Consider the following 9,133-nt stretch of genomic DNA (forward strand, 5'->3'; position numbering starts at 1 on the left):
ATGATTCACATCAGCTTTGCATTCTTAGCTAAAGAATTAGCGTTTGCATTCTTAGCTAGAGAAATAAGGGGTTCAAGTTTGAATCTCTTTTAAGCCAATGCTTTTCCTTTCCGTGTTTGTTTAATGGGACAATTATATTGAAAAAGGGACTAGATGCGAAACATGCTTGCATTTTTTTAAAAAAAAATATTTAGCAGGGAAAGGGTGGGACATAAGAAACGTAAAAGAGATATGGGAATTTGAATCTAAAGTCTTTAATTTTTGAAATTTTAACTTTAATCATTAGATCAATCCTTACTCGCAGCGTGCGTATGTATGTATGTATTTGAATACAAGCTGGGTAGGTCAATGAGTGGTTTAATCTATGTATGTATTTGAATACAAGCTGGGTAGGTCAATGAGTGTTTTAAGATTAAACCGTTAGAAAAATTACTTCTTTTAGTTCTTTCACAAAATAACTTGTAGCGCTTGATTTGCAGGATACAAAAATGAACTTAGCAGAGTATCATTGTTTGGATTGTGAATTATTAGAGATATTTTTACTGTAACACTTTTTGTAATGTGATGTATGTGAGATAAAAAGGTAATTGGGAAGATAAAAAGGTGTGTTGAAAATTGTAATGATGATGTAAGCAAATATATTTTGACAAATAAACAGCAATCCAAACAAACCCGATCACCATGGATGAATTGAGCTGATTCAGATCATCTGCTTTTTCTTGCATTGCTCCTTTATATATATTTTTCTTTAGTAGAAGTAAGAGAAGTTTTTTTTTTTAAATTGTTCTTTCTTGTTAATACTGTCGCCTGACAATGATCGCTGTACTTTACATCCCAAAGAAAGGACTAGGGGCTCAAATAGTTGTTGGAAAAATCGTTTGGGCCAATTCTTGTTTAAACACATAGGATGTAATCTCCTTTGTTTGTTCAAAATGTAATTTAGTTTCAATACCGTGTAAATGTAAAACAACAAAATGTCGTGGGGTTCATACATGATGTTAAAATTCATGTAAAAAAATGTAATTTGGGTCTAACATTTTTCATTTTTACCAAATCATGACTATTAACCTTTCAGAATACCTGCCCCATTTTCTTAAAGAAACCCTCAAGGCAGGCCAAATCCATCACCAAGAAGTTGTTGGGTTGTGAAATTGAAAAAGTAACTTGTACAGAGAAAAGTGATTAAAAAATATATTTATAATGTAATTAATTTTTTTCAAACTACTAAGCTATAAATTGAATACTAAAGTACCAAATTGTGTAACTTGCATCACATCTATCGGAAAGGAACCACCATATTTATAACATGAACCAAAAAATTGCACGAAAGTTTTTGCGCCAAGTGGTAGCTACTTCATTAAGCCCTTTGTAGTAAGTTTCGATTGCGCAATTAAATGTCATTAAAGTGAATGGCAGCCTCGGCCGTCTTTTGGCAAATTATAAAATAGTTGTGCCCTACTTAGTACCGTCCATTCTACCTCTCTAAGCAGCTTATGGTGTCAAAAACATGCTCCGATCTGTGGTGTGGCGGTGATCGAAGCCGGAGTTACCTAAATTTTTCCTTTAAAAAAAAGAAAAAAAAGAAACTGTCCGTTCTACATTTCCTCTTGGGCCAAAACTTTGCGGAAAGTTGAAAGCAAGATGAACGAAATTAAGTTTCACTATAGTAATTTCCTAAATTGCTGGCACGACAAAATTGTAGTTGTCCTAAATTTTTGGGTCAAGTAATTAGTTGTCCACTTAGAATTAGAATCCTTAAGATTAGATTAAAGACCTACTGTGACGATGTAGTCCACTTAGGATTATACAGAACTGAAATCCTAAGATTAATTTTAGAGATTATAACCGCCATAATTATCTGCAAACTTTTCCTAGTGAAAAAATAAACACCCTTTAGCTTCATTGCCTCCTGTCCTATAAATAATTACCACCACTTCGTTTTTCAAAACCTTGGAGGTAATCCTCGACTCAAGAAACTGAGAAAAGCCGTAGAGCATTTTGTCAGTCCTGCAAAGGAAAATTGTGTTCAACAAAGCCTTTTAGCAGCATAGCATCGATCAGCATCAAGGATGCCGAAAGGATCTCACAGGAACCCGAATTCCTTAACTTATTCTCATCGACAAAAGGGCATCTCCTTACGATGTCAACTCAAGCAATAATCATCGCAGAAGTTGCAAGAACAAGTTAGAAAATAGTACTAGTTCTGAGGAAAAGTTAGAGGAAGACTCAGAGTGGAAAGAAGCAAGATGCCCCGTATGCATGGATCATCCGCATAACGCTGTGCAGTTAATTTGTCCATCCAATGAAAAAGGCTGTAAACCCTTCATCTGTGACACAAGCTACCGCCATTCAAATTGCTTCGATCAGTTCTGTAAGGTGCATGGACTAACCCCATCAAAACCAACTTCTGATCATCAGCCAAACGGGTTTTCACCCCTTGAAAACAGGCAGGTTCGGGAACTTTGGGGGTGTTTTTTAAATATTTTAAAGTACCAATATATGTGAACATTTTTTATTATAAGTATTAAGTGTTTTTAGGGGTGTTTTTAAAGGTGTTTTAGGAGAGGAAGGTGGGGCGACGAGATGGGGGAGGAGGAGAAGGAAGGAGGGAGAAAAAAAAAAAAGAGAGAGGATAGGGGTGGCGCAACTGTGATGGGTGGTGGTAATGTGTGGAAGGAAAAAAAGTGGTATGATTGATTTTTTTTTTTTTAATTTTTTGTGTATTTGTAAGTTGTTTTTGAGATATTAGGTATTTTTGGAGTTGTTTTTTGTTTGTGTATTGTTTGGAAAAATTAGGATTATCAATGGGGTTGGGTATGTCCGAACTCAGCCTGTTCAGCCCGAAAAAGCTCACTAAATTTAAGCTTTAGTTGGTGTGGATAGAGTTTGGATCTAAATATTAGACTCGAACTAAATGTGAGCCGACCTTAGGTCATACTAGGCTTAGGTTTGATTAAAACCCGACTCATATATGAGTATAATTATATATGTAATAATATATATAATAATATCTATAATTTATAATTATCTATACTATATATAAAGGGAGGGAGGGGGGTTTGGGGTAAACAAAAATTTGTTACTTTATATACTTCCTAAACTATCCTTGATGGTGCGGGAATTTTTGGTATAAACAAAAGTCTATTTATCTTTGATAACTACCCATTAACAATATGATTTTTTACCAAGTAATATGTATTTTTTTCATATTTTATTTTTTAACTCATTTAGTAAATCTTAATTTTAATTAGCAACTACCAATTATGGTTATGAATAACTACCAAATAACTACTTTTTATAAATTTTATTTTGGTGAATTTTTTACATATGTATTTTCAAAATATAAAACCAATTTTCTTGAAAATGATTTCAATTAATATACTCAAAATATTTCAAAAATATTTTTTCTATTAGTCTCACACACATTAATATGTGCCTTGAATACTAGTATATATTACGACATAAAATATTAATAATTTATATGTAAATTTGTATTAATTTATAATTATAATTATAGATTATATATAATTATGTATTTAATTATGAGTTTGGATCAAACCTGATTTGAACCCAAACTTCATATGATCATGTGAATTGATATTGAACCTTTTTAATTTCAGCTCAAAATCCAAAAGTTCATATAACTTGTGAGATGAGTTTGAACTTGCTGGATCCGATTCAGAAAAACCCGATTGACACCCCTAGGCAAAAAAACTAGCTTGTAAAAAGTAGTCCAATCCAAACGGTGGGTAATGTACCAAAAGGCTACTAATTTGCCATTTACCCGCGAAGAAAAGAATATGAGAAGAAATCAATTAGTCTAACACAAACATGTTAGGCCAAACGTTACCGTGTCTGGAGCCACTCACGTCGGTCCTGTTCCGTTTCGATTAGTGTCTTTGGGTTTCGCGCCACAGGAATATATAAGGGTCTACTCGCAGAAATTGGTCGGTTACATCTACGGTGGAAAGTTCACTTTTCTGTCCACAAAGACTGAAAAAACTCAAGAGATGCGAATGAGGCAGCAGAGGGCCGGGGAGTTTTTAAAGGGTTGTTGCCCCCCTCTGTTCTTTTTTGGCCAATGATTTCCTTCCAAAAAGAGAAGGGGGGAAAATATGAACAACCCTTTGCAGAACGAAAAGAAAAACATTTCCCAATTCCTGCTGGAAGCATTTGATAATCTTGATATTCGTTGAGATTGAGGATGTTCTTGGAAGCTTAAATTATTGCCTTTTTGGTTTCTGCTTCTGCTTCTGTTACTCGATGCAATCTTCTTTGATCGTTCTCGACAAATGGCTTAATTATCAGCAGTTTACGAAAGCCTTCTGGTGTTTCGGTTTAGGGTTTAAGGTCGTGTTGGATATAGTTTTTGGCCGTGATGATAAAAATCTTTTCTTGAGTTTGTTCGTGGTGGGGCATGTGGAGTTTAAATCCAACCCGTATCTTGGCTGGGCAACCCGGATGGCATCTGAGCTGAAACGGGGGCATGTGTTCTTTCTCATTGACTTTTGCAACTGGGATTTTGCAGCCATGGCGGTGTTGTTGCTCCATTTTGCCTCATCCCACTACATATCTGAGCCTAGTTAAACTATCTATGGAAGTGATGCCTTGGTGTCTTTTTAAAATTCTCCGATGAAAGGATTGTCTGTCCGAATTATATCATTGCTAGATGCCTAGGTATAACATTTCTTTTTGTACTTTTGACTACTTTTGAATGTACCTCAACTAATCATGAATCAAGAAAAACAAAAAACTAGCGTGTATTGGAGAAGGGAGTGTTAGTCTCTATTGGTTTTGCTATTGAGCTTGTTTATTGGAGAATTTCATGCATGGAAAAGTTCTTAAGATCATAATTAGTTTTTGTTGTGCTTGAATCTTATTGTTGGAGAGCATCCTATAGAAGATTAAGTGACTATTAGTTGCTTCCCTATGTTACCTTTCTGAACGGAGCTTAGACAAGTCCACTTTTGTTTATTTTTCAGACGGCTTAAGATTAGGTAATTGCTTGTTCTTTAGCACCCTTGATTTTAATGGTCAACCTTTTTCAGGGCCTAACAAATCTAGTTTGCCACTGGATCTTGAATTATGATACTATAACTTAGTTTCCCTGTCAATTTTGCGCGAGCTTGGTTTGAAGATGTGGGTAATTAGTAATAGTATGATTTACCATATGAGTTATGCCATGCCATGTGACAGAGTTAATGTAGTTTGTTGGGTTATTGATAAAAATCATTTGTTAGAACTTTTGGACTTATTTGCCTACCATTGAATGGTGAATCACTTTTTAGTAATGAGAGACTGCTGACCCATTTGCCTACCATCGCAAAATGTGAAAAGCAATACCATTATCGCCAGTTTCTTGAGGCATTCTTGGATGGTTTTGTTATTTTATATGAATTTATGCAGGAGGGAATGCATTCTTCCTCAGAAGCGAAATAAACTCCAAGAATAAAAATGAGGTCTATTCATGATAAATATTACATAGATCTTCAAGTTTGTGGAATTTGTTGATTGCTTTGTAAGAATTTAATGGAAAAACCACTACTGTTCTTTGTAAGATTAGTGAAGGAAAATTTGGTCATAAATTTGGAGAGTTTACTTTTACATGGAAATGAACACCTTGAGAATAAATATTGGACCAGGAAGAAAAAGTTGGAAAGAGTACATGTGGTGCTGAAAGAAATCCAACTTTGATAAGACATTCAAAACTTAAGAGAAATGAATGAGGTTGCTAGAGTGCTGGGAGAGTTTCTAAATGCTTGTTGCTTCCCTCTGTTTCTGCCAATGATTTTCAATTTTTTCTTTTTCAATTTTTTCTTTAAAAAAATTAACAGCCCTTTGGATGACTGAGACAGAAACAGCAGTCTGTTTTGTAATGCTGATGCTTATGCCATATTCCTCTTTGCGAAGAATTTTGAAACGGCATGGTGGTATATGTATTTGATAATCCCTTGTATTAATTGACAAGCTTTCTTTTGCTTGATCAGGTTTTAGGTTTCTGAAATGCTTGAGGATTTAATGATAAAAATCTATTCTGGTGCTTGTAATGGGGTCTGGAGTTCAATCTGACCCATATCTTGGCTGGCAAACCGGATTGCAACTGAGCTGAGATGGGTTGGTTCTATTTGTCTAAATTCACTTATGCAACTGGAATTTTGTAGCCATGGTGGTACTGACTCTACATTTTGCCTCTTCTTATTACAAGATCTGAGCCTGGTTAAACCGTGCATATGATGGTTTATTACCTTGTCTAAACTCTTTAGTATATAGTTTGTCTATTGGATTTGTAGTTATACTGGATATGCTGGATTTACTTTCAAGGTCGCATTTTCTTTCAATAATCTTGACCTAAAGTGGGAAAGAGACCCTGCTTTTGATTGAATAATTCTGAACTTGCTCATGAACATCCAGACATTGATTCTGGTGGTCATACATACCTGTTTAGCAGATCTTCTGCTGAAAGCCTTCAAAAGACTCTTCCAGTTGATTACCTACCTCGAGGAGTTAGTCTTTTTCTGGTGTGCCAGTATCAACCAACATGGTTTTACCAGCTTAGCAAAAGGGTGCCCGTAAGTAAAAAGAAGAAAGAGCTTCTCTTGAGGCCTTAAGAGTTTTCTACATTTTTCTCAATCTTTCTCTTTCTGTTATCGTCCTTAGACCAGTGAAAGTTGAGTTCTGTTGATGAGCATGTACCACACATGTAATTGTGTGGTTGAATTCTTTCTTTGCTATACTCTTGGCTGGAAGCATCATCTATTTCTACTTGAGGTCATTGAAAATTTGGAATGTTGATTGTTCTGTCTTGTTATATGTTTGATGAATTATGGTTCTTTGCTGATAATCATGGCAATGGTCGCCTAACAAGGAAAAGAAAGAAGAAAAATTAATCTTGGTAGTGTCAATTTTCCCAAGGGTTGAGCTATGTATCTTAAGCAACCAACTTTGCGTCAAGCAATGCATATTTCATCTCATTTAGTACTTCAAATTGTAGATGAGGGCCTAAAGGTCCTCATAACTCTATTATTAATCACAAACTATTTTTTATGCATGTAGGAATTCCAAGTAATAGTTGGCTTTTATAGAAAACATGCCTTAGCTAGGATTGATAAATCTTAAGATATTTTGTGCCTATCAATGGAAAACAATCCTTCTGAAAAAAGAAAAAAAGAAAAAAGAAATTGCACATTTTGGAACTTATTACACTCATGAGCCGAGATGATTTCTAAAGTAAAACCTTCTTTGTGATTTTATTGTTATGGAAGTCTTGTAAACTCCCCTCTAAATGGGGTTTAATTAGAAAGAGATTTAGCCTTATATTTGTTTGAGATGAAGTTTAGATACATTATTGGAGGAGTTTTGCTTTTTCCATGCTAGTTAAGAATCAGATGGACCTTTACGTGAATGAGAATTTTAACCAAGTCCACTGTTGTGATGATTGATTTTATTTAAATTTAGGCTTTAAATCACATTATTGTGGGAACGTCTGGGTTTTCCATTCTAGTTAATAATCAGATGGATCTTTACATTGGGAGAATTTAAACCACCAGTTCACTGTTTTGGCAATTTAGGGGACAAAAGCTTGCTAAAAGTTTGTTTTGAGCTCCATTGATTTTCAAATTCCACATTTATGCAGGGTTAACGGAATTGAATTTGCTTTCAGTCATGCATTATCTGACAATTAATTTCATTTTGGTAGGGAAGTAATATGGACTGTGTTTTGCTAAATGTTTGGTACGTGGAAAATGTGTGTAGCTGTGAATTATACCTTGGTCCTTCAGTTGAGTTTATTGGATTAAAAGTTGCAGTTAGTGACAGTTAGCTGTCAGACATCATTGGATCTGCACGAGCAATCGTTTTGCACTTGTAGGATTTTAAAACAGTTTTATAGTTTGAGGATGTTGAGCGAAATTATGTGTTTTACATGTCCTGCCTGCTGCTCTAATGTTGTTTTGAATGGATACACTTGATTTGAATATCATGGGTGAGTTTTATTACTCTTTCAAGCTGCTTTTGGGATGCGTTTGAAACAGATTCCTTACAGGATCTTATAGCATCTACCAGGTATAAGAAGCGAGGGCAATACAATTCAGCTTCGGTTAAATCCAGGATTTGCAGCATTTACATTTTCATGATGGATCACTGTGGTACAAAAGGATATGATTGTAGTAGCCAGAGGGTAATGAGTAGATTTCTGATTCCTTTTGTGGTGTATTTTCTTGCTGAAGCAGCCCTTCCAATGTGAGAGCCTCTTTTGTTGCTGCCGTATGTATGTTTGTTCAGGTTTTGTTTTTAAGATGCAGAAGAGTGTATCGACTACTGCTCATAGGGGGAATAGAGACATGACAATGTTGTGCATTGCTGAGGCAAGATGAAGGAAGTCATTTTTGTAAGCTGAGGACTGACTGACTCCATCCCTCTGAAGGATGTACCATTTATCTCATTTCAAACCAGGCTTCAACACGAAGTGCATTTTGTAAATCCCAAGTTTATTTGTTCGTTTTCCATATATCATGGTTCATGGAGATTAACCAATCAGGAGTTTGTATACTGGTAAAAAGGCGAGGTTTGTGGGCCAATCAGTGTCTGGTTTTCACTCTTCAGTAACATTTGGTTGCTATTGCATTGAATATGGCTCTGAAGTTACCATTGCAATGGACAGTGGTAAAATGTGAAGTTACTATTGCATCAGACTTCCTGTGTTACGTTTTATTAGTAGTTAATTTACCCTTTTTCCTACAAAAAAAAAGAATATGGTTATAAAGAATCGAGATCTCCTGGGTCTTTGGAGGAGCACCATCCATCTTAACAAGTAATGCAAGTCAATTTGGAGAAAATTTAATGTACAGTATGTATCTTTTTTAGGCCTGCGTAGTTCAAGAAAAGCTGATGGTGTGTTATATATATATTTTCGGGTCTGGAGGCTAATCCTTCCAGGTTGGGTTGGGCAGAGCTTTGTCCCAAAAATATCCAACAAAAATCCTCAACAACGGTAACATGTGGGATCGAACCTGAGATCTTGTTGTAACTACAGACGATCAGTCTCAATCGGGTTATCTGCTGGGACTGATGGTGTGTTATACAGTCCAACAATTTCATAACACAAAATATTAGCTTCTACAAATATTTACGTTAA

General features: G+C 35.3%; 1 long non-coding RNA gene across 1 annotated transcript; it reads left to right on the forward strand.

The window, feature by feature from the left end:
- Positions 1–4,521: 4,521 nt before the first annotated feature.
- On the forward strand, positions 4,522–8,688 carry LOC113693768 (uncharacterized). The gene is made up of 4 exons (XR_011815875.1): positions 4,522–4,677; positions 5,988–6,114; positions 8,062–8,176; positions 8,281–8,688. It is a non-coding gene; the product is annotated as an uncharacterized lncRNA (long non-coding RNA).
- The last annotated feature ends 445 nt before the right edge of the window (positions 8,689–9,133 follow it).

Source organism: Coffea arabica, chromosome 6c, assembly GCF_036785885.1.
Source record: "Coffea arabica cultivar ET-39 chromosome 6c, Coffea Arabica ET-39 HiFi, whole genome shotgun sequence".
Lineage (NCBI taxonomy): Eukaryota > Viridiplantae > Streptophyta > Magnoliopsida > Gentianales > Rubiaceae > Coffea > Coffea arabica.